Source organism: Cheilinus undulatus, linkage group 7, assembly GCF_018320785.1.
Source record: "Cheilinus undulatus linkage group 7, ASM1832078v1, whole genome shotgun sequence".
NCBI lineage: Eukaryota > Metazoa > Chordata > Actinopteri > Labriformes > Labridae > Cheilinus > Cheilinus undulatus.
Window position 1 is genome coordinate 9,321,181 of NC_054871.1, and position 26,381 is coordinate 9,347,561.

Here is a 26,381-nt window from a genome sequence, read left to right on the forward strand (position 1 = left end):
CACATGTAAGTCGACACAATTTTTTCCACCCCAAATGTTTTGTTTTTTTACAAAGACTTCTATTTTTTTTTTTTTGCAAAAGGATGAAAATCGATACATCAAGGAACCTTAAAGACACCTGCAATTTTCATATTATAATATGTTTTTAAAGATGCATAACAGTTTAGCAAAATTTTAAACTCATTCTGCACTTGATAAAATAAAAAAAATGCATTGCAGGCTATGTGAGGTTGTTTAAGTTTAAGATGGAAAAAAAAAACAAACAAAAAAAAACAGATAGTACGTCTCCCCTTCAACTTCACATGTATGTTCCTGCCCCTCCACCCACAGCATCATAAAGGAGCACAACTCCACTCCACAGATGTGCTCCGGTTGTCCTTGGAGAGTTCCCTTTGCAAACAAAGGCTCTCTTCCCCCTTTGATTCCTCCCCCCTTCTGCCTCTCCCTCTAACTGCTCTCTCTCCCCCTACACGATTTCACACCACCGAGCATGCCGCGTGTAGCTCCCACTCGCTGGCATCAGAAACATTAGATATCTTCAGATAGCCGTGCAGATTCCTTCAAAAAAAAAAAAAAAACAACACACCAACGTTGGCTAAAGGAGAGCTGCAGTCTGCCAAACGCACGTTGCAGAGAGGCAGTGATAAAAGGGAAGATCAGGCAGAGTCCAGCTGCTCTCGTACACACCGGACTCAAGGTAAAGGATCCATATTCATTTATTGAATGAGGAGGTGTTATGTAACTCTGCTGTGGACAGTAGCTCTGAGCATTAGCAGGGTCTTTGTCATTCTTTACGGTTCAGAGGAGTGATTGCTATTATCTGCTGCTTGAATGGAAGCTCTCTGTTAAATCAAAACACCGTTAATGAAATGATTTAATATTTATGTGGCTTATATTGGAATCAGCAATCAAAGAGCAGCAGCTGAGAAAAACAAGCATACTCCAAATGCTGCACATTTTATTGGTGTTTATGCACATTTAACGTGGCTGCAGATCTGCATTTCTAACCAAGTGCTTTCTTATTCATGCATGTTTCAATTCCATTTCCTGTCTGCACAATTGAAAATCAGTTCACACACCCCTCCTCCCCCCACCCCCCTTTCTCTCTTCATGCTGAAAGCTCTGAGGGCTTTTCAGTCCAGTAAATGTCACTCATCAAGGCTATCAAAGATGGAGGAGAGCTTTGAAGCCCACACAAGTGGCACCTCAGGCTGAGGTGTATCCAGACCCTGCCACATCACAACCTCTTCATTCCCACTTGCCCTATCAGAGTGTCAATTACTCTCCTACTCATCTTACCACAGAAAGTGTTATTCAAGGAGCTTTACGGGAGTTTGGAGGAGGATTTATATGAGTGTACTAGATTGCTTGCATAAGATCCTTATAATTGTTCCCTGAAGGCGGTATTTGATCATATATTTACATTAAAACCTTGACTTTGAAGTGTTGACCAGGTCAAAGTTTTGGGCTTATTTCACCCATTAATTGCCCCTGGCCCATCTGGAACCACATGTCCTTAGAAATCCACACCTAGACATTTGAATTGGATCTGATTTTATAACTAAGAAAAACAACAACAACAACAACAAACAAATATAAATAAAAAGTTATAGGTAAACAGATATACCTCAATTGATCAGGAAGTGATCATTATCAGTCCATTTGAATCAGAAATACATGATAACTTGGTGTTTGTTCACAAATCCTATCGCCCTGTGGTTTATGTGTGGGGTGTAATGGTTTACAGAGGTCATGGTTTTGTTCATACCTCGGTTTGGGGTCATAGTTCAACATAAAAAAATGGGTGCCTATTTCTAGGTTTCTTGTGTTTATTATTTTAAACTGACAGTAGTGAAAGTTAACTTTTGTTCCATCTTTGTGTTTAAAATTACCTGTAATAGCTGCCAGGTCTGCAGTGTAATGAACATTAAACTAAAAAAAAAAAAAAAAAAAAAAACGAAACAAAGCAATGCGGAGTAACATCTCCTGATTTCAGATTAAGAAATATATGCAATGGGAAAAAAGCTAAATAAATACATGCATCCTGGAACAATGCATCATATTTATGTATTTAGCATGTGGTCACATACAGCAGTCAAAGAACAGAGGTTGTAGGGGTTATTAGAGTTCATTTAGATTCAGATGACAATTCATCCGAGGAGGGCAACTGAGATCCACTGTTTACCAAACCTTATTAAAAGAAATCAAAAACTAACAGAAAAACAAATCAGGAAACAGTCGCAGCATTTAGACAATCACAGTGAGCCAGTACAGACCGCAGCTTGGTTTTGTATGGGAAGAAACATTAAAGTCCCTGTAAAGGGATTAAAAAAATAATCTTTATTTAGGTTTTTGTATGACCAGCCATTGTGTTATTAAATGCTATGCCAAATTTCAGTCATGAAAAACATCTGTAAGTCAGTCTAAATTAGGTTTCTAAATCATGAAAAATGAGGCAGTCAAATCTGCCCTGGGATTGAGTGGGCGTGTTGGTTGGATGAGCTGAAGCCACACCCACTCAGAAATACAGTCCTCTATGATTATGAAAAATGCTTTTGATCAGAGTGACAGAAGTCAGTGTTTAAATTTACTGTTTTCTGGCACAGTCTTTCCGTTATGATACTTGTAATGATCTGCATGCCACCGCGGCTGATAGATTTGGGAAATTTACCTCACAATGAACAAAAACACAGCATGTAGCTGACTGTTAACTTTCTATAAAAGCAGTAACCTCAGCTAACAACAGATTGTGTTGAGCTTAACTGCCTAGCGATTTCATATCGATATAGCGTCAGGGGGACGGGGATGTCATGGGCTCAGATATTTGCCCTGTTTAAATAAAACAAAGCCAAGAATGGTATTAATTAAAAATTCAGTCACACAGATCTCAGTGTTCTCACGTTTACAACAACCTTATTCCAACATATCTAGTTTGTAAAGACGTTAAGTTTGGGTTTAACTTTACAGGGACTTTTAAGCGCTTTATATACACAATTAAAGTCAAGCCCCTGTACAACTCTATCTAAATGTACACATCAAAACCTGACATGTTGAATTTTCAGTATTTCAGTGCATTTCAGAGTTGATTTTCTAACTTCATGGCTGATTGTGAAAAAAAATCCTGAGCCTGAACTTTTTCCCGGGTGGAGGACGTATACATAGGAAGGCCAATACTGACAAAAATACTGGATCTTTTTTTATTTTTTATTTCTTTATTTAACCTTTATTTAACCTGATAAAAAACCCATTGAGACCAAAATCTCTTTCACAAGGGTGACCTGGCCAAGAGGTCAACAGCACACATCATAATAAATAATACATATTCAAGAGACAGATAATACACAATGAGTTAACACGACAACAATAAGAATTGGAGCTACATCACATTTTAAAGTGCAAGGATAGTGGTCACAGTAACAATTTAGAAACACAAGCACTGTTCCATGGACTCGCGTTGTCTATCATTTAAGACAGAGCGAAAGTTTTCCAGTGAGATGAATTCGGAAAGTTTCAATTCAGTCTGGAGAGTATTCCATGCCAAGGGGGCAGCAAAAATCTGACTGCAATATAGTAAAAGTTAATGGTCGCTAAATGACGTAACCGCCTAATTTGCATAATCAACAGTATGCATTTAATTGTAATGGACACTGCAGGAGAGGAAAAATGTCATGAGAGAGAAAAAAGTGAGTTAAAAGAACTTTAATATGTGTAGAACTACAAATGAACGGGCTTCTGTTGATTCTTGTTTTTTTTAAGTCACAATTCCAACCCTCCTCCTTTATCTTGGCTTGGGACAGGCAAAAATGACTTTAGAGATTCTCTGGCAGAGTTACTTCAGTATTTTATTTTTAGTTTATTATTCTATTTACTGTTTTGTTTTTCTTAGAAGTTTAGTTGTCTTATGTTTGGTTTAGTTTAAAACCTTATGGTCCACTTAAAAGCCTACACCAAATCCCAGTGAAATATTAACATTTTTGACCACACCACTTATAAAATGTTTGTATATATATTTATATATAAAGTCTTCATTAACAATTTTAAATTGACCAAAAAGAGTCAGTAGAAAAAACAGTTTTGGGGCCTTCACAGCGCGGTTAATTTGCAGTCTGGACATGGAGGCGTGAGGATCTCCTGCTACGACTGCAGCTGAGGGGGACGCTACACAAGGATTAGGCTGCCTGTGAGTGCTGTTGGACAGGGAGGGGCCGCACGCCAGCACCCATGGAGCAACAACGATGTGTGCTTTCACGTCAGAGTCTCCAAAAGTCTCCAGTAATACCAGAAAAAGTCGCTAGATTTGTCGCTAGTCGCTTTTGTAAAAAAGAGTCGCTATAGGGGTCTGAAAACTCGCTAAATATAGCGACAAAGTAGCTACGTTGGCAACACCAGTAGGGATTCATCAGTGGTAGATTCACTGAACGGCAGAGCAGGAAATCAACCTAAGCATTGTCTTCTGCGAGACCCGCCTCCACTGTACTTCTGATTGGCTAGTAGGCCAAGTGTGGTTGATGGACAGTGTCAGTTATCTTTATTGACTTGACGTCAGGCTGTCCCACATAAACAAGCTCCCAAAAGTGTTTGTTTTTTTCACGGCAGTCAAACGCCGCCACGCTGGAAATCCGGCACGGTGCTGGAATACTATCACCCCTGTAACTTCTAACTCCACTCTGAGTGAAATGCCTTCAGTCTTAGAGAAATTTTGCAGTGTTGATCCATTCAATGTAGATGACAGTATCTATTAACCCTTAGTCCTGCACAGCTGTTTTTTCCCCATCATGTCTTATCTGGACTTTTTGTCTTAAAAAGCTTGTGCATCGACCCTGTGGTGAACAGTCGAGCTCTAAACATCCTTTTTATCAGGATAATCTTGGCTTTAAAAATATATTTAAACAGTAATGTCACTTGAAATTAAAAGATAAATTGTAGGTCTCTAAAGACAAAAACAACAAATCAGAATTTAAGACTCAAAGATTTCTATTGATAACACGCAGTAAACATTAATGATTAAGACTTTTCTTTGCACAGAATTCTCCCATCCTCCCATGTTTTTTTTTTTTTTTACAAAACAGTGAAAAAATAAACATTCTGGGACTAACGGTTATCAATCCATATATACAAAAATGTCCATCCGCTTTTTTGCTGTTAATTTGTGCCATTCCTCAAAGCAGTACAGATGTAACAGCTTGCCATTGGTCAACAGCCCCTCCCACAATGCATTGTGCGTAAACTATGTGGCAATTTCCATGGCAGAAAGCCACAGTAAATGATGAAGAATGGATAAAATACACTGATGATTGGATCTAACAATGAATTTCATCTTTAAAGACCCTGAAAACTCACTGAAGTTCCGGGCCCACTAGAACAGCATCCTTTAAGGCTAAAGAGACATCAAGACTTGCAAAAGACAGCAAAAAGGTCAGCTTTCAGAGGAAAGAAAGAGTAATGTCTGTGACTTATGGTTCAAAAGTTATTAACCTTTTAATAAACTGTGTGTTACTTTTTATTTGATATGGCAATAACATCCTCAGAGACCCTGGAAAGTCAGGCAAGTTCTGGACTCACAAGTAAATGTTCTGTAAGAGCTATGAATGCATGGAGGGCATAATAAGAAAGGCACAACAGAGAGCTTTCATAGGAAATAACAAGTTTGAGTCTACCATTTACGGTTAAAAAGTTATCAAACAATTTGCAGGGGCTAAGTACAAAAAGTGCATTGCACTGTGTCAATATCAAAGTTATCAAAATGCCTCAAATTTACACCACATGTAAAAGAAATTCAAAATATATTGGTGTTAAAAGTACTTTTTATATTCTAGAAAACACAATGAATGTAAAAAAATAAACACTACAAGGGTAAGAAGATTCTTGCTAGTTGGTGGATACTACTACATGCAACTTTTCATCTTCATGTCGTCATGTCAACATCATTGTCTGCTTCCATTCTTTCAGTTTGCAAACAGTCCATTTCTGTCTGTGACTTTGTGTGCAAGGTATTAAAGGTGTTATTATAAGTCATTACATAACTAAACTGCCAACAAACAGTATTAAGCATATCAGCATTGTAAATCAAATTAGGTGAAGGTAAAATAAACATCATGATGATGTGTTTGAATTATGCTTCAAGAAAGAGATACTTAGGTTTTGACGAGACACTTGAATAAACACTGCTGTTTGGAGGTGAGGTTTGTATTTTTTAGCAATCAGACACAATTGCATAAGTTTCTGAATGCACTTATTAGTGCATTTTGGCAGCAGGAACTTTCTCCAGGAACTAGGAACATTTAGAGAAGCTGTGTGCTTTTTCAACTGCAGGAAGTAGGGACTCAATTTAGATCTAGAGTAGAAATTCTTGTAAGGGGTAGTACTCATTAAAGATCTCCGGTGAGAGAACCACTGGTTTAGTGTGTACCAGGTTTAAAAGAACCATCCACAAGTCCAGGTGCCTCATTTAATTCAATTTTACCTGGTTGGCTGAGCCCTAACACAGATATTTGACAGAATTATAATTATATGTGATAGATTAGCAAGACTATGTCTGTCCACTGACCCAGACCTCTTCAGTACAATCTAAATCAAAAAGGTGGAAATAAAAAACATGAATTAAACTAAAAATACAGTGTCTACTAAAAGGAAATCTGACAATAACATTTTGTCTGTTATCATTAGAGCCTTGGCAACTTAATCTTTATTAGTAAATGATACAGCATCACATGAATCATATTGATTAACCTCCTTAAATCCGTCCCTGTCAGGATGTTTGATTTGCATAATCTCCGCTATTGAACAGGCTTTGTGTCCAGGCTAGGCTCTGTGTTTTAGTAACCAAGACTAAAACAAAGGCATTCAGCAAACACAGGAGCAAACACATGATGATGTAGACTGTTAGCGAGCTAATTGATTTAAGGATGTGTTGTCACAGTGTGCAGCAGAATTGTCACAACATGTGGTGAGTGAAGAAAGCGAGCGAATGCACTGCTGCAGCCCAATAATACAAGTCAGTGTGCGCTCCATACATGCATATGACAACAGCGTTTCAAATCCTCCTCTGGAGAAATGCTTTCAGTAGACGGAGCCACAGGCCCAGGAGCCGATCTGCTTTCTGCAATGCAAAATAAATCCCTGGAACGAAGCGATTACATAAATGGCTAAAGGCAGGATGAGTGATAACAGACAGGCATTCACTCTGTGGTAAAAGCATGGGACTAGAAAGCACAGGTTTTGATAAAATACACCTCTGAGGACTGTACATGACAGGTTCAGGGTTTCCTATTGGCTAATCCATTTCCATATGGTCAACAGTCTTTACAAACACATGGCAGCCATTTTTCTGGCTCAGAATTTATCAAATGCCTCCAGGCTCCCATACCTTTCTATAGCTCAAATGTGTGTTAAGTGTTTGCATGTTTGTCCCCTCTGTTAAGTAAGAGTAAGGCCAAATTTAGCATTTGCCAGTCTGCATGATACTTACTCTCCAAAAACAGCCTCAAATAGAAATTCAGCTGCACCATACACCCATTCAGTCTGCTCACATTCAATCATACTCAGATTTAGTCCACAATGGATGGCAAGCTCTAATTTTATCACTGGGCAAACTGTCCCTTCAGAAGCTATCGCAAGTCGATGGTGTGCCCTTATCATCCTGAACACCGCCAACACACGGGCTTTTAATAGCTCCATCCAGCCAGTGACAACTGCTTTTTCTTGAGTGTAATCTGACAGAGCTGTGAGTCAAACATTCAGTTAAAGTTTCAGTAGCCTTGGATGATCTCCCTTTTACTCCTCAAGTGAGAAAAAGTGGAGAGAGCTTCGTGTTCAGTCAGCTTTTGGATTTGTGTGAAGTGACAGAAAGGGAGCACAACATCAAGAGCCAAACAATCCGTGTATAATTTGTTCATTTAATATTTGATTGATTTTGATTGAATTGAATAACAAACAATGAAAAAAATGGTTCATTTTCTTGTTTTAATTTCTGAAACAAAATCAAATAAACAAGAAATGATGCGTCTAACTGACTTTGCTATTAATGTTGGGATCAGAGAATGTAATATGAAAAAACGGGTGTAAGCAGTTAGTATGGTTTCAGTAATAATTTGCATAACCTGGTGCAGGTGTTGTGCTCAGAAAAGCATCCAGAGAATCACATGCCCATCGCTGAGGAGTTCACGCTTCCTGGAATGATATATGGAACACAAACATTGTCACCAAGTTAAGACACATTCCCGCACTTGTGCTCCTTCATTTGCATTTGTGCCATGCCTTGGTCCACCTTGTCCTTCCATGCTGGAGCCAGGGAAGCATGCTGCGTCCAAGCACAGGCGAGTGTACTCATGCTGGTCAAATGTACTGGCATTTTAGGCTCAAACGTACCCAGGCACAGTATAGATTGCCTAAAGTGAGTGCGCCCTAACTCGGTGCCGGCATTTGTGTTCATTCATTCCAGGAAGCGTGAACTCCTCAGTGATGGACATGTGATTCTCAGGATGCTTTTCTGAGCACAACACCTGCACCAGGTTATGCAAATCTATATTGCAATCAAGCTGACTGCTTACAGCTGTTTTTTTTTTTCAGTTCACATTCTTTGATGCCAACATAAATAGCAAAAGTCAAAAAGACGCATCATTTCCTGTTTTTTTTATTTCGTTTCAGAAATGAAAACTAGAAAATGAACAGTATTTTCATTATTTGATTTGGTTTTAAAAAAGAAAAGTGAACAATGAGCCATTTCTCATTTGCACACTGAGTCCGTTTTTTTTTCATCTGAAATTTTCGTCCGTTAAAAAGGAAATTGAGATCATGTTGTTCTAATCACGTTTGCACACTTGCACCAAAATTTTCTTCTGTCTTTTTTCTTTTTCTTTTTTTTTTGTCAGAACAGGTTTTATATTGTGCAAAAAATAGTCCAAGTAATTTAAATGGGTGATTGATGATTCACATCAGTGCCTGCTTCTCTCTTTCTCACTCACTCCCACTGCCTGGCCCCTCACCTGTCTCCCTCTCTCACGACGAAACCTCACTTTAATTACCGTAGTTTGCTGGTGTATTACGTGGATATCAAGCATGGAAATATAAGAGATGAGGGCATATGTGTGTAGTCTACTCGCAGGTCATAACAGAGACTGAATTAGAAAGTTGCTCACTGTCTGTCCTACTTCACGGATGTGAGAAAAAAAAAAAAAGCCATCCAAAAATAACAGACCCAATGTGCAAAGAACTTAAAGGGATATTTCAGGTTTTTAGAAGATGGGTCATATGAGGCTGTAGTAATGGCATTGGCCTCCAGTGACTTCTGTGAAAGTTGTTGCTGTGGTTTATTGCAAGCTCAGAGAGATCCGCGACATAGTGGCTATAAACGGGAACGTTCTATCTGCTTATTTGAGTGAGTTTTACGTAAAAATGGGCCAAGAAAATACGTTGGCTCGCCTGTACGCTATGTCAAAAACATACAAAGCACTTCACTTCTCCCCTAAACCCCTCTGTGTCAGGCACTAATATACAATGCAGCTTTCGGCATTTTGTATCCTTCTGCCTTTGCACACTGTTATCTTCTGATCAGCTGTGTGGGTCTGTGGGCTTCTACAGGGATAATAACAGAACACCAAGCTAAAACAAACGTAATATGCGCAATTTCGACTCGAGTGGTGATGATGTGCCGTTTACTGTGGATACGAGAGGATGTTTGTATGAACCACAGCACATCGAAGAAGCACTTTTGCAGATGGAGAGTCAGCTGGCTCAAAGAGAGAGCAGAGAAACTTCATTTGATAGTTCAGAGCAGGAGAGATCCCGGAGAGTTACCTGGTGGTGTAGGTGTGGAAAATGCAAAACCATGTACCATAATGCAGAATTAATGAGCATGAAAAGGATGGAAAAAGAGCTTATCCCAGCGGACATTGGGTAAGAGACGGGGGTACACCGTTGACTGATGCCAGTCAATCGGCTGACATATAGAGACAGACAACCAAGCATGCTCACATTCACACCCAAGGCCAATTTAGAGTTGCCAGTTTACCTAATGGGCATGTTTTTGGTGCTGGGAGGAAGCCAGAGAGTACCCATGCATACACAGGGAGAACATGCAAACTCCACAACCCAGAAAAGCCGATGTCCGATCACTCAGATTTGACCGTTTATACCCATTACACTATATAGTCATAAAATACATTTATATAGATAGACATGCACATAGTATACAGTAGATCCATGCACACTTACAAGCATACAGTATGTATATTGCATTCACTGTCTGACATGAAATCAGACTAAACTTTAGGCCAGTTAACATTACCAAAACTACTTTATTTTTTATTTATTTTTGGGCCTTTTCATGCCTTTATTAGATAGAGGAGGACAGTAGATAGACTCGGAAACAGGGAAGAGAGTGGAGAAAGACATGCGGTTAAGGGCCACAGGCCAGATTTGAACCCAGGCCAGAGTCGAACCCAGGCCGCCCGTGTACATGGTGCGTGCTTTAAACCATTCAACTATCTGCACGCTCACTAAAACTACTTCTTGCTAAATGCCAGAATAATGAGAGTTTTGTTTGTTCTAAAAAGCAAAACAGAGAAGAAGGCAGTTTAAACTTTTTTTCCTACAGGAGATACCCCAAAACAAAGTGCTTTTTATGTTTTACATTAATAGATACAATGCTAGCGATAAAAAAAGTAAATAATTTCCCAAGAAAAAGCATAAAGACACTTCTTTTGGTTACATAGTAAGGTCAATACTTCTCACAATACCTCCTAACTCCAACTTTACCTCTTTTCCTCTGCAGATGTGAGCAACACTGATGTGCGTTGCATCTTCATATGATACTACACATGGTTATAGAATTCTTATTCAACTTATTTTGAAATCACAGTGGATATAAGGTGTTGCATATGTTTGATTATATTTCAAGGTGGCATGAATGCAAAAGAACATGAGTGTACCTCTGTGGAGAGAGGATTAAATTATAGGACATAGTAATATTAATAGAATGCACGGTTACCAAACAGGCTGCACTGATAGATAATGTACCATGTCCCTGTGAGGCCTGCACTGTGCATTTTTATTCTTTTGTGGATTAAAGTATAAGCTGCTGAGCGGGTGAACTGGATACAGATTAAGTTGACAGAAAATTAATAGGTAGAGGTGGGCCTGAGCGATATTAATCTAACAATATGTGAGTGTACCTTACTGGGAAGAATGTGGATGAAAATAGAACCGGAGCGTCACATACTGAAAAGCCCCCCAGCAGCCTTTTCCCCGGTTAACCTACCAGACTGTTAGAAGTGACAAATGTGCTCAGGTGAAAACAGAGGGTGGTCTCCGGGGACCGGAGTACCAGAGGGTTATAAATCACGATGAAAAGGAGAAAGGATGACTCACCATGGGAAAATTTTACATCCTGATGTGATTCTTTAAATAAGAGTTGCATATGAATTGAACAAAATATGTGATACCACAAAACTAGGACATATCAATAACAGCTGTCAGTAGAAAGCAAAAAAAACAATTTAAGCATTTAATTTCACATTAGCATCTTTTTTTGTATAGGGTATGTTATTTAAAGATGCTTTGCAAAGAGAGTAGGTCTAGACCTCACTCTCTGTTGTGACCTATTAAAATAGACCAGTGTTAATCATTAATACTATAATAAAGACTATGCCTTATTAAAATCAACCAGCTGAAGCTGTACTGGGGTTCAAAAGGGCTGGAAGGATTGTCATGTTGGAAGACAAAGGGACAACCCAGACCCAGTTTTGCTAACCAGTGCTCCGTCAACTAGACATCACTCTGTTATAACATCATGTTGTAGTCCTCATACTGATGAGCTCAACTGTAACCTCTGCTTGAACAGTAAAATCCAACCATTGTGGTTTATTTGTAGTAGTCCTGAAGAAAGATAAAAACATCCACTGTAGATGGTTTAGTAGAGTCCTCCTCTTGTCAATAGCTCTTCCAACACTGCTGCTGCTTGGCCAGGATGCCCCGAGCATGATCACCCAGCTTCGGGGAAGTGAGATGGTGCTTTCACCATTGGTCCTTTCTGCACGACCCAGGCCTGTCTCTGACCTGGCTGCTGCTGTACTCAGCTAGCTGCAGTTCCCTTTGTTTCAACTTCTTTATTACATGCATTAATGCCTGATTCAAAATCCATACTGATGAATTCCCTGCAACATTTTTAGTTGCTCTGAACTTCCCCAGCTTTGTTTGACATCATCCACTTTGATCATGAGAAAATTCACGCACCTAAATTAGCCAGTGCTACTTAAGAACATAAACAACCCCAGCCACTGCACAGGAAGTGAGTCGTAGAAAGGATTAAGAGTTAATATTACTTTTTTTTATGCTTAAAGACTATTGATAACATATCTTCATGGTAACACAATATATAATGCGTAATTTATAATACACATATTATGTAAAATATCTGCTGGACATCAGTCTGTGAAACACGCCAAAGACTGGTAAATGTTGGCTATCAAAGCTCTGTCTGAAATTATAAATCAGAGCATTAGTTCCCAACCTGTGGAAATGCAAACAATTAGCATGATTTTTTTCAATATAAATGCATTTTTTTCTGACCTTAGTAACATTTAAACTAGCATGTTTTATAGAGAGTCACCATATATATCTGAAAGTACATCTATCTCCTTATTATAAGTACCAAATTTATTTTGAGAAATGATACAGACCAGATTCATAAAACTCAGGAGCACTGAAGGACACAAATTCAGAATTTACTAAAGAACTGGTGTTCTCTTGATCAAAAATATTTCTGTTTACTTAGTATCTTGTTCTAAATAGGCCACAGAAGATCCAAAGCTCCTGTTTGCATAACGATTCTCTCACCTGCCTTTTGCCACATCAACAAGGTTTTCCTGCAGAGCCAGGATAGCTGTACGTGTGACTATTACTCACAGCTGCTGCTTTTTATAGCATCTGATTACTCAATTCATCAGCTGCTGTCAGTGCTGATATCTCAATCATTATTATTTAATGTCAATGGATCAAGTTAATAGCCCTTCTATGAAAATAGACCTGCAGACTGATTCAAAACAGATGCAATAAAATAAAGAGGCATACTGACGTAAACAGATGACTTGAATAAAAGTGAAGTTTTATGAATTTGCCACAAAAACTCAGAAAGCCACTAAGAGACATTTTGCAGTTGTATATGACAGTATTGTTGTTGGGTTGTTCTGCAGATCTGTGTGAAAGCTGTTGTTATCAGAATGTCATCTGAAGGAGGAGCTTTTTTAAGAATGCAAATGCAAATTACCTTTGCATGACCTTGCAAAGCCAATGGATTGGCCAGGTTCCATGTTGGTTATCAGGCAGATCCTGCAAAGCCTCAGTCCTCTCTTTTCAAAGCGTCTGCCTGTCCCTAACACTTTCAGTGGGCTCTTGCCCAAATGGATGTGAGATAGAGGTGGTACAGTCTATCTGGCCAGTAAGGTTCGCCTTCATGAAGAGTTAAAAACGATTAAGGTCAGTGAAAATGGATACAAATCCATTTAAAGTACCATAAAATCTTGAATATTTGTCATCATATAAACTGCAGTCAAGACTTTTCCAAGCCACTCCCACAAAAAAATATTGCTGAAATTGACCTCCAGCGTTACTCTTTTCATTTCTATTGCAAGAATTTGGTAATCATATGTAATTATGATGATACTGCACAATACTGCTATTTGCATTTTGATTGCAAAAAATACATATATGTTATTTTGAATCTACTTGCTTAGTTGTAAAGGACATTGGGAGAATAAAGAAAGTCTTGTAGTGTGAAAAAAAGCAAAACCTGAAGTTTAACAGTACTGCTTTTAAAATAACTTAATATTTGACAAAAATAAAGGCTTTTTCTTTTTTGAAGGTACTTCTACAAAAGGATCATACAGTTGCACTATCTTAAACTTGAATGCCTTTCTGCAGGCATTTTTGTAGACTTTTCAAATAGGCTACTTAACCTGACATGCTAGATGGATTTGTTTGACACATCCATCTGGAAAACCTTCGATATATAGCGTTCGGGAAAGGGCAGAGCCTTTGAAAAAAAAACTCAGTGGGTGATTGGATGAATGTTCTGTCCGTCACATCTTTATGGGCCAATCAGAGCAACAGATCACGCGACGTCGTAGCTGCTACCGAGGTATGCGTGTGCAGCTATTGAGGAATAAACTCCAAAGAGAACAGCATAACACGAACCATGGCGACTGTAGACATGTCAGTACACGACTTTTGTCATTTTTGAAAAGAAAACAAGTCAATGCTGTTCTTTGTTCTTTTGACGAAGAAATGTCTTCAAGTTCTAATAAAACTGACACTTTAACAGGAACCACACTAATGTCTCCTACCACATCTGCACCGGTGTCTTGTTGCTGCTTGCGTACGTCATGACTCTGTCGCGCCCAAAGGCACTGCCCCTCAATGCTTGTTGGTCCTGTCATTTTCTAACCAGGCCCTAACAGATAGACAGGAGCTTTGCAAGATGGATTCGCCAGTGAGAAACATGGAAATGGCCGTATCCCTCTGCCTTACAAGGTTATCAAATACTACTTTATACAGAAATAACTGCAGCTATTTAGGCAATTATGTAATGACATAGCCTGACATTATGATTGCAGTTAGATTAATTGTGCAGCATTACTGACTACAGAACCCAAGAATGACTCCCTTGACCCTAGCCTAGCATGGATGGAAAAGGTCAGGCTTCAGCATGGTATGACTGTTCGTGCAAGCCCACAAGCACTGACATGCAGTGCAGACAGACTGGATCATCACTAAGGCAGCTTCCTCTTGACTATCATTGTAAACAATAGCAGAGTGTTGGAGGGAAATCCATAACTAGAATAACTCAAATTAAGCCAGAAATGGTGTAAAGTTTCTCCATTGTGCTGACTCTGAGATTATGTGTCTTTTAAACTACATGTGTTATATTATTATGTGATTGTTTATCCAAAGTTGGGCCTTGCGCAGTATAAGTGAAGGCCTGCGGGGGCAAGGGAGAGAGGACAAGCACACTCCAGCTAGGGGTGTAACAGTATTTGTATTCATCCCGTACAGTCATGGTACAGCCGTCATGGTTCGGTGGTTGGTTAAAAAGTAATCCAGTGGTGAAGTCCGTGTTGAAATCGGCAAAAAAAAAAACTTGATGCTAATTTCCATACTTAACAAGCTCACTTGCTGTTGTGTGATGATGTGTTCAAGTTAGCTAGGAAATTTTAATGTTTAAAGAATGGGCATAAATATGTCAATATATCAATGAAAATAACCTAGTTATTCAAAAATGTATTTATTTATTTATTTATTAATATTTTTAATCATTGAAGAACTTTTGGAGGGAGGTCACAGCATCATTTATAATTTAAATGTAATTTATTCAGCCTATTTATTTTAATACAATTTAATTAAAGAATTAAAATTACATTTTATTTGTCTGCTTCAATCATCGTACCGAAAACGTACCGAACCGTGACTTCAAAACCGAAGTATGTACTGAACCAAATTTTTCTGTACTGTTACACCCCTAACTTCAGCACAATACAAGTGTGACTGCACCCAGAGTCACAGTCTGAGTTTTACCTCCCTTGGTCAGTTGTCTTTAAATGAGGAGGCAACCAATTAAACCAGCACTCCTTAAGCTTTGTTTTACTGCACAGACCCCAGATTTTCTTCAAATGCAAGATTAAGACCTTATGAAGGAGAAAAGCTGCTAAAAAGTGTTGCCTACCTCTGCCAGTCTAGTTTGCGTTGCAGTGTATCACAGCATGTTGTGAACAGCAAAGTGGCTGCTGTTTCAATCACGCAAGGATGATGGTAACGACTGCACATGCATGTCTTATCATTTGATGCTGATTTTTATACCACATTTTCATCTTTGCATGCAATATGCAGCCACATTTTTGGATGATAAAAAAACTGGGTATTTAAAGTGTGTCTTTGAGCAAATGTTATGTTCTCTGAGAGATATCTTCAAATTATCCAGAAATCACTGTCATGAGTATTTTGCAAACCACTGAGATTGGGTTGCAATATGAGAATATGAATGCAAGGCTTATGATCTCTGTACATGTGCCAGATTTATCTGACATTCAGCCTTTTTTCAGTTTATCCTAATCTCTACTCTGTGTTCCCAGAAGCTTTTTTTGAGCTGCCCTTGAAACATGCACAGCATTCTGCATAAAGTACACAGCAGTTTTCAGTGTCATCTGACACAAAGAAAACACCCAAAGCACTCTAAAACTATTTATTATTAATCTACTCTAAAAAGGGGCACATTGTTTGCACCTCTGCCAATATTCACTTGTCCTATTGAGTGTGCTGGCAAGACACAGTCAGAAAAAATCACACATGCAGAACAAAGCAAGAGAATGAGAAGTTGTTTCTGCACCTGCAGGTTTTTCTAAGTTGGGAGTAGCAGCTAGTGTCTCCTCAGGACAGAGTGCATTTTGAAGTGTTGTCCTGAAACCCACCTGAGCCATCTGAGTGCAGCAGACATGTAAGATAGACAGAAATAAGTCATGAATCCTCCCTTTGTTGCCTCCAACGGTGGCAACACATCAGATGGTCTGACATACTCCTGTAGGCAGTTTAGCTTCCGCTCTGCAGGACTGGTACACACAAATACACACAAAAAAAAACACAAGTGCAAGACCACAGTTGTGTTTCTGTGACTAAAGACCCAAATCTGACAAACTCAGCTGCAGAGAGGAAAGAGACGAGCCCGGACTTGGCAAACGTGAACGGCTCAGGCAGTCTGAGTCACGGAGCATCTAAATGAGCTTGAACACTGTGAAAACAGACTTTGAATGAATGGAGTGAACACTAGATTATGAATGTGATAATATTTTAAAACAGTTGGCACTGCTTGCACCAGAATGTGGGAGACCTCCAGTACAATTACTGCTGTACTTTGTCTTCTGTTTCTGTACTATCACACTTGAGAATGTACTGAAACTGTCACAAAAAAAGCTGATCACTTTTCTTCATGTTGTTGTATTGCTGACCTATTCAAGGAAACTTGGAGAAATTTGATTATTGTACCATTTTTTTGTGGAGTATTTGTAGATTCTTCCAATTTCTGCAATTGCCACTAAATAGATTTAAAGCTACAATATGAAGAATTGAGCATTGAAGCAGCTTTATTAATTTAAAAATGACTAACCCTATGCCCCATATAAACCAGGAAGAAAATTTTAACAGGAAGTGGGCTCAGTCACCCATGTTCAACCCTCTAATGCAATTCCAGCCTCCTCAACCTGCATAGTCTTAGTCCCTTGGGTCTTGTGCAGGGTATACATAGGGATACAGAATACAATGCTTAAACAGTGTGAATGTTTTACCTTTGTGTTTCTAAACCACTCAGGCCCCATCAGGTTGCCTGGAGCAACAGCCCTTTCAAGTCCAGCCACAAATTCTCTATTGGATTGAGGTCTGGGCTTTGACTCGGCCACTCCAGAACATTCACCCTGTTGTCTTTAAACCATTTCTGTGTAGCTTTCGCTGTATGCTTTGGCTCATTGTCTTGCTGGAAAATGCAGACGGAATAAGATTGTCCTTTAGGATTTCCCTAAATTGCTGCATTCATTTTACCCTCTACCTTTGAAAACCTTCAAGGGCCAGCTGTCGAGAAGCATCCCAACAGTATGATGCTGCCACCACCACTGCTTCACAGTGGGGATGGTGTGGTTGTGGTGATGTACACAAACTTAACGTCTTTACTGATGCCCAAAAGGCACCATTTTGGTTCAAAGAACTTTGGAGTCTCCAGCATGCCTTTTAGTGAACTCTAGACACGATTTACCAAGTTTTCTTCAACAATGGCTTTCTTTTTGCCACTCTCACACAAAGCTTTGACTGATGAAGAACATGGGCAACAGTTCTTGAATGCAGTCTCTCCCATCTCAGCTGCTGAAGCTTGTCACTCCTTCAGAGTAGTCATAGGTGTCTTGGTGACCTCTCTCACTAGATCACTGTTTGTAAAGATTCTGGTCAAGGCAGATTAAACGCGTCATATTCCTTCCATTTTTTGATGATGAATGTAACTGAACTCTGGGGATGTTCAGTACCTTGGAATTTTTTTTTTATTTATTTATTTTTTTTTTTTGCATCAACCCCTGATTTATTCTTTTCAAAAGTTTCTTGGAGTGTTCTTTTGTTTTTATGGTGTAATGGTAGCCAGGAATACTGATTAACCAGTGACTGGACCTTCCAGACACAGGTGTCTTTGTACTACAGTCATTTGATAGCATTTGCTGCACTTAGGTGGTCTCCATTTCACTAACTATGACACTACTAGTACCAACAGGCTGGAGCTTTGTTGAAATAGGTCAGCCACTTTAAAGGCTTATTTATGCAGTCACATATTTTACATTACATATTTCCATAGAGTATAGCCACCCAAGGGCACCCATGAGGCAGGAAAAGGGGGGGGTTGGGGTAGCAAAGACATGGTCAATCCTAAATTTGAGCAATTTTTGCATATTAATTTAAACCTAAAAATCCATTTTACTAATTAAAGCAACAAAAACAGTTTAATTTTTTTTCTTTTCCACTTAAAAATAACAAGAGGGCAGAGACAAAGAGTTATATTTCATACCCTGAGACCCTCTATCGTCTAGTTATTTTCCTTTTCTCTTCTTCAAAATACAAAATGAATATGGGCTCATTTGGCTTTGACCATGAAAATAAAACCACCTAATTTTTCAATTTTGATTTGTCTGTTGTCAAAGAAAATAAAATAACTACTGATTTTCATCGTTTAATACTTTTATCCCAACCACAAATCCAATAACTTAAAGAGACATAGACCTTTAAGGATTTTGATGGTTCCCTTTAAATTTGTTTTTTGGACGCATGTTAGCACAGAAAATCCAAGAAGTAGCACAAAGAGGAGCACCACATGCAAGTCACTGTTTCTGCAGGGATAAGAAAGGTGGACTGCTTGAGGAAGTGTGAAAAAAGCAGGAAGAGAAGCTGACAGAGAGTTGATTCAATAACAAGTTCATGAATTACAATTAATTAAAGATATGTGAGAGACTTCTGCAGAGAAAATGAGACTGCATAAAAGCAGGTCCAGTGACAATGGTGAAGACTCAGACATAGGAAGGATTTGATTGATCCATCTATTCATTTTCTATACCGCTTATCCTGTTCAGGGCCGCAGAAGCTGGAACATTTTAATGCAAATGCAACATATTTTGTTTGCATTTTTCCAGCTCCAGCAAAAAATGTTAACATACAAATTAAAAAATTTTTTTCTGGGGATCCAAAATCCCTAGCTACGCCCCTGCTGATGAATATTGGTCAGACTAAAACAAGCTTCAATAAACATATCAGCACAAAGTAAGACACTGGGTAGGAGTATTTTCCTCTGTCTTTGAGTTACATTTGAACAAATAGAATTACCAGTTTAAAAGTTCTGAGGTCATTTTCTTACCTTAGGACTGGTTGTACAGTCTCTATATAAAGCTGGGTCAACTGTATGCAAGGTGGAACTCAATGTCAGTCTTAGTGGAATGAGAGCCATGTTGATCCCTCAGGATTTTCTCATAAAAAGCAAGAAGTGAAAAAGTGTGGAATTGCTTCTCTCTGTACACTACAGAACCTATTTCCAGCAGAGCAAATCAATCATTGTCAGCTATTTAGCATGTGTTGAAAGTAAATCAGTGCTATGAGAATGATATTTTTGTCCTTTTTGTCACCGTTTCTGACGTCAGCATAAGTTTTTAGGGGATATATTTGAACCCCACATTGCTATATAAAAAAACTATGACGTGCATGAAAAGAAAGTTTCACAAGTGGGGCAAAAACGTGACCACAGCAAAAGTCCTGTATTCCACTTGACAGTCCCCTATTTTTACTTTCACTCTGGCAGAAAGAGCAGCAGGAGTTTGACTTGTTCTTGAGATGTTCTGCTTTTAACTTAGAGATGACGTGGAGCAGAGACACGTATTTACGTCAACATCAGTGCAGATGCCTGAAAGTACTTGAGCATCCATGCATACTTGAGCATGCTGAGTGTAGTACAGTAAAAATATATCCATACTAGTAGTATGACATATATGATTAATGGATAACCTGAGAAACTGTGCAGAGTATTTTCTTTGAGAAGAGGATGCTTTCCGTCTATAGATCAAGCCAATTCCTCATTGTTGTACAAATCTTGTTTCATAATCACTTCACCGCAGCTCAATTCCACATAGCTCTGCAGGGTGTCTTCTGTCAGCATCCAGAATCGAGGACATGGAGGCAAATCTGAAAACCTGCATTGCACCAAGTTAGGTAACATCAAAGAAGATGTTCATCGCCTTAAACACAAAGAGACACAACTTCCGTGATCTAGATTTTTAATTCTTAATACTCCAGTCCCAGCGGGCGTCTCCCATTGGACATCCAACGGAAGTGGCCTATACTTGTAAATTCATGAGGTGTGTTTGTGTACGTCTGAGCACCGTTGCCGTTTTTAGCCCCTTTCCTCCAGGAGCAGGTCTTGCTGCATGGCTGAATAGACCGTGCACTGTTTCCTCCTGACTACATGGATTTGTCAGAGCTTTTTATAAATAGCTCAGAAGAGGCACGTGTCTGCAGCATACTGCAGACGAAGAATACAGCCAGAGAGATCCAGATTTGTCAAAACAGAGGCAGAGAGGCGAGGCGAGGAGAGAAACCAGGGGGAGGGAGTGATGGGTTATGATGCCATTGACAGATAACAAAACAGACGCGTCAATATTTCCACATCTCTTCACATTTACTTCAGTAAATGACCTTGGTTTGCTAAAACTGGCACTCTGACACTAATACAAATCAATCATAAATCTGTTAAAGCATGTTTCCTCTTCAAGTATTAGAGTCTCAGGCATTGATAACATGTCCATGTTTCATAAAGAGATGTTGTTTGTGCAGCTAAACATTCAAGGTTGAGTTTGTTTACAAGTAACACAAGGCTGTGTTAAACATCTGATTTGACTTATTGCTATCTATTATTATCTGGTTGCATAACACATGAATGGATTTTCTACATAATGGAAGCATTTAAAGAAAGATAAGCTATAAAAGCATAACTCAGCTGAGGAATGAGGATTCAGCCACTAATATGGGCAAGTAAAAAGCAGACAGAGTTTTATTGTGTGCCAAAGTCATCTGAGATGCAAATGATGTTGAGGAAAGATATTTGTTAGTTGTACAGTTTAAGAAGATTTAAATGAGGTAGGAAGCAGTAGCAAGATGGCATGTTAAAAACCATGATTGCACTTTTAAAATGCAGCAAGCAAAGCTGCTCTGTTTTGCATTAAATGAAGCTTCATGAAACCAAAGTTGACCCTCAGAAGACACGTAGCAAGCTAAGCTACAGCAACATTAAAAAGTAGTGAACAACATCGATGCTACTGTGTATATCTTAATCAGGATTCAGGCATTTCCCACAGTAGTGAATCTCATGGATGCCTGTTTGCACTTGGCAAGTCTCTTTTATATGAACATATACGATATGGACAAAAGTATTTTGCTACACCTGTTAATTATTCAATTCTGTAATGGATGCCAAAATTTACAGCGAGACTGTTCGTGAAATTTCATTCTTGCTGGATATTCCTCAGTCAACTGAAGTGGAAGCATTTAGGAACAACAGCAACTCAGCTACGAAGTGGCAAACAATGCAAAATCCCAGAACAGGGTCAACAACTGCAAAGGCCCAGGGTGCATAAACATTGCTCTGCTGATTCCATAGCTGAAGATATCTGAACTCCTAAAGACACTAATGTTAGCATAAAAATTGTGTGGCAGGAGCTTTATGGAATGGGTTTCCATGGCTGAGCAGCTGCATACAAGCCTCAAATCACAAAGTCCAATGCCAAGCATTGAAAGGAGTGGTGTAAAGCACATTGACACTGGACTGTGGAGCAGTGGAAATGTGTTCTAAGTGAAAAATCAAACTTCTCTGGTTGGCAGTCAGATGGACGAGTCTGGGTTAGGCCGATGCCAGGGAAACATTACCTGCCTGACTGAATAGTACCAACTGTGATGGTGGAGAAGGGATAATAGTATGGGGCTGTTTTTCAGGCCCCTTAACTCCAGAGAAGGCCAATCGTAATGCTTCAGCATCCAGAAACATTTTGGTCAATGCTATGTTTCTAACTTTCTGGCAATAGTTTTTCATTCCAATGTGACTGTGCAACAGTGCTCAAAGCAAAGACATGGTTTGATGAGTTCAGTGTGGAAGAACTTGACTCTCCCACACAGAGCCCTGACCTCATACCCATATAGCACCTTTGGGATGAACTTGGACTGAGGTTGCGAGCCAGGCCTTCTTGTCCAACCAGAGCCTGACCTCCTAACTGCTCTACAGAATGAATGGTCACAAATTCCCAAAAAACAGTCAAAAATCTTGTGGAAAGCCTTCCAAGAAGATTGCAAGCTGTTACAGAAAAGGAGGACCAACTCCATATTACATGTACATGGATGTTAATAAAGAGTCATAAGGGTCTCTGGTGTTGTAATGGTCAGGCGGCAGAATACATGTGTCAAGCACAAGTCAACTTGATTGTCAGGTTGGAGCAATGGCTGGGTTGGCAACAATGCGATTTTGTTACTGGGTACAACCATGAGGTTGTGGTACAACCAAACCAATTATTGCAAATTTGGCGTCTTTATTTTGATAGTATGTATGTTAATTGATGCATTGGTGATGTTAACAGATTCATAACTTACATCTATGTTTACTGCTTCGACTGCTGAGTCGTGAATCTAAGTCATTGAAAATTCATTGTCTTGAGAGGGTGAATCCCAATTGACAAAAAAAACTGTAGTGATGATTAGACTTTTTTTTTTTATTTTGCGTTTGAGTATTATAAATATCTCTGTGATGTCAGGCAGTTTCCCTCTTCTCCACAGTCATTTCACATTGAACATAAGCTATGGACCATGAAGTGACACTGAAATTTGCCCACAAAAGTTCCTGCTTTTGAAATGGTGCATGAAACAAATTTAGTTATCCCCTGACATTTCCCTAAAATTGACCTTTTCACCAAAATATCACTGGTGACCACTCTGTTACACAATAGTGTGGTGACCATGTGAGTTTTATAAGCATATCTAAGCTTGTAAGAGGAAGAACCCATTGGAAGGCTGTGTTGAGGATCTTTTTCAAAGCATAATATCCTTAAAGAATATCCTGGATTTTTAAATGATGCCTTTGGAATAAGTGAAGAAAGGAACAAGAGAGGGAGGGAGAATAAGACATGCCCACTCCTTAAGTCCTGCTGTCCCCATCAGCCAAAGCTTCATACAGTGGAACCAGCTTCTGCAGATTTGGTTATTGACCATAATATCATAAACACACAGTAAACTAACAATGAGTTACCTGAATGTGCCGGTATATGCTCCAGGAGTACAATGTTGTCTGTTATCAACCAAGCTTTATTATCATAAGTAGATTTTTTTTTTTTTGTACTGGAAAGTCTATGTTAATTTAAAATGATCACTCCTAGTACTGGCCTTTTCACACCCGTTTATACACCCAGAAACCAGTTTTCAGGCCCTTGGGACATCTACAGCACACAACCCAGGCTCATGGCAACCCTACAATGTCGGGACAGCATTCTAGGCTGTGCTTACTCGCCACATCCATCTCTTACTCCACACCAATATTTTTTTCTCATGGCCCTGGTAATATGCAAAGACATCCAGAGCAGGACCTGGGCTGTGTCAATTTTCCTTCCTGCCCGATAGTGCCCTCAGGCAGCTTACTCCTCACATCTACTCCTTACTTCAGCCTCAATTTTTGGCCCAAACATGCCCAAGTTCTGCACTGTAAATTTACCATAACTTATCAAAAGTGACATCAGATTAGCTCAGAATAACTGGTGGTCAGAACACACAGTCCGTAACGTATCTATGACAATTTCTTCTGTGCAAGGATATAACTCGCTGGGTGTATCATTTAGTTAGTGGTTACTTTAGGATTTTTTTTTTTTTTCGCTTATGTTTCTTAAATCTCTCCTCAGATGTTGGAATGTCCCCTTGTGGGACTAATAAAGCAAAGTAATATAAGATTTCTAAGCCACGATGTGCAGAAGCATCAGTGTGCCAGGAAATAAAGTAGAAGAAACTGAGACAGTTGTAGGGGTAAAGTAATTAAATAATTACAAAAAGGTGTGTAAGTGAGAAAAAGAGTGAGCAAAAAGTAGTAAATATTGGTTAAAAAGTAGCAAAACTGATTGAAAGTGGAAAAAATGTTCAGAAAGAGTGCTGGAAATGGGTTAAGACTTGAAAACTAACTGTTTTAACTCTTCTTTTAGCTCGAATTATTACTCTTTCTTGTATGTGCTTTCTTGTTTTATAGCACATCAGATTTTGTTGTACATCGTGCAATGAAAATAGAAGGTATTCTATGATACAGTTGGAAAAGTAGCAAAAATGACTTAAAAGTGGTCAAAATGGATTGTTTGGCAGAATTAAGTATTTTCCACATCAGAACCCAATAACAGTTTGATACACTTTTCAGCTCCAAAATGAGATGACTGTTATTTAGGATGCTGGCACCAATACTGATCCAACACAAATGCACTGACATTGTCAATAAGTCACAACTGGGAGGGCACATTAACGTTTTTTTCAGGGATCCATCCAATTTGTAGTCAAGCTGGCCATTTTTATCTTTGCTGCTGTGTTCACTCCTATTACTTCACTGCCTCTCATACACATGTGTATATTGCATCTTGCATCTTGCATCTTGCATCTGCATCGTGTTAGTTTTTAAGAATGTGCAAAACAGAAATGTCAAACCTACAATGGGGACGTGTGGTAGTCATGATCCGTCCTCATGCATGTTGTTAACATCAGCTATATCTCCAGCTTAACTGATCAACAACATAGACACACGGGTTTTCAGCTGAAAAAATGCTTTAGCTGCTCTTGAATGTCTTTGTTCTGTCCTGTTCTACCATTAACAACTACCATGTTCTTTCACTGTGTTGCTGATGTTGTTATCCTGCCTTCATTATGTGACAAACACACCCTGAACACATTTTTAAATCCTTCCACATACCTAAAGATGAATGTGATTTAAAAACAGACCAGCCACAGTGTACTTTGGTAAATTTGGTCTTTTTGGAGCTTTACTTAAAATATCTCACCTCATTATTTTTGCATCCCTACTGAAAATAAACATGCATTAACAAATGAAGCGCACCTTGGGATTATGACTCACATAGTCGTCACGCAAACTCCCCTTACAGTCCACTGCTTCTGCCTTATATAAAACATCTGATGCATAACATAAGTGTCTCTGGGGCACAAAGCATCATCCGGAAACAAGCTGCAAAAACTGCAATGTTTGCTTCCTGAGACTTAATCATTAGAGTATAAAAAGCTTTTTGGAGCAGCACGTAAACTTTTTTAGTCTCCAGTACAACCCAAACAAACACTCCTCACAAGAGCATATGACAGGCTTCATTTATCAATTTTTAATTCGTGTTCCTACACAGAAAAGCTTGTATTTACCTCCTGGATACTAGGCCTTAAAAGCAAAGCATCTGCAATCTATCTTTTAGAAACCAGCTAATGGAACAACAATGCACGCCCTGTCCCTGATGCACAGGCATACATTAATACAATACCTCAAAACAAGCAGTAATGGTGGAGTAAGTGAAATTTTAATGAGCCTTGACATTCATGTGGCCCCTATAATTGCATCAAATAGCTTTTGTATGTCTAATAAAGAGTGCATTTCGATCAATGTTCCCAATTCAAGGTCCAAGCATCAAAACAATACAACGCCTCAGGCTACAACTGCAAGAGATGGGATAAGGATTCTTATGAAAGCAGGGCTTCCTGCGGTGGATGATTGGAATAATGGATTGATGGATAGGCAGTTTTTTTCTTTAAACGTTGTCATAATCCTTTAGACTATACTGCAGATTTTACATAACGCAACCATCAGAAAACAGAAGATGACAGATTGGTTTCTTACATCACAAGGAGGCATGTTTCAGGATGAAGGACAGGAAATCCTTTGTTCTTATTCTGCTAGTCTGACATTTGATGTTTTTCTCTGTGGTTCCAGTCTCATTAGGAGAGAAAAATGCCAGAACGGTCTCATGACAGCCTCGGTACCATCATGCAGGGCTATGCAATCATGCCTGGGAAGAAGAAATTAGAACATGTGGTGATAAAATAATGATTTCCAGTTAGACTTTGAAAACTAATGCATAGCTAGGATTCATTTGATGGATTTTGAACATGCATTGGTATGACTGGTATGCGGATAACCCCATGGCGTTGTTGGTGCTATGTGAGCATATGGGGTTAGTTCAGGCAGGCCTCAGAGTCGAGCACTGCTATATACTGTAAATACTGGCAGAAATCTCCATATCTGCCAGTACCAATATCATTCCCAT

General features: G+C 39.0%; 1 protein-coding gene across 1 annotated transcript in view; it reads left to right on the top strand.

The window, feature by feature from the left end:
* Positions 1-490: 490 nt before the first annotated feature.
* LOC121511681 (regulator of G-protein signaling 8-like) overlaps positions 491-26,381 on the top strand; it is a 45,776-nt gene continuing 19,885 nt past the window's right edge. Inside the window, exon 1 of the mRNA XM_041790431.1 lies at positions 491-697. The gene's annotated coding sequence lies outside the window, so the exon portion shown is untranslated. The remainder of the gene's footprint in view (positions 698-26,381) is intronic.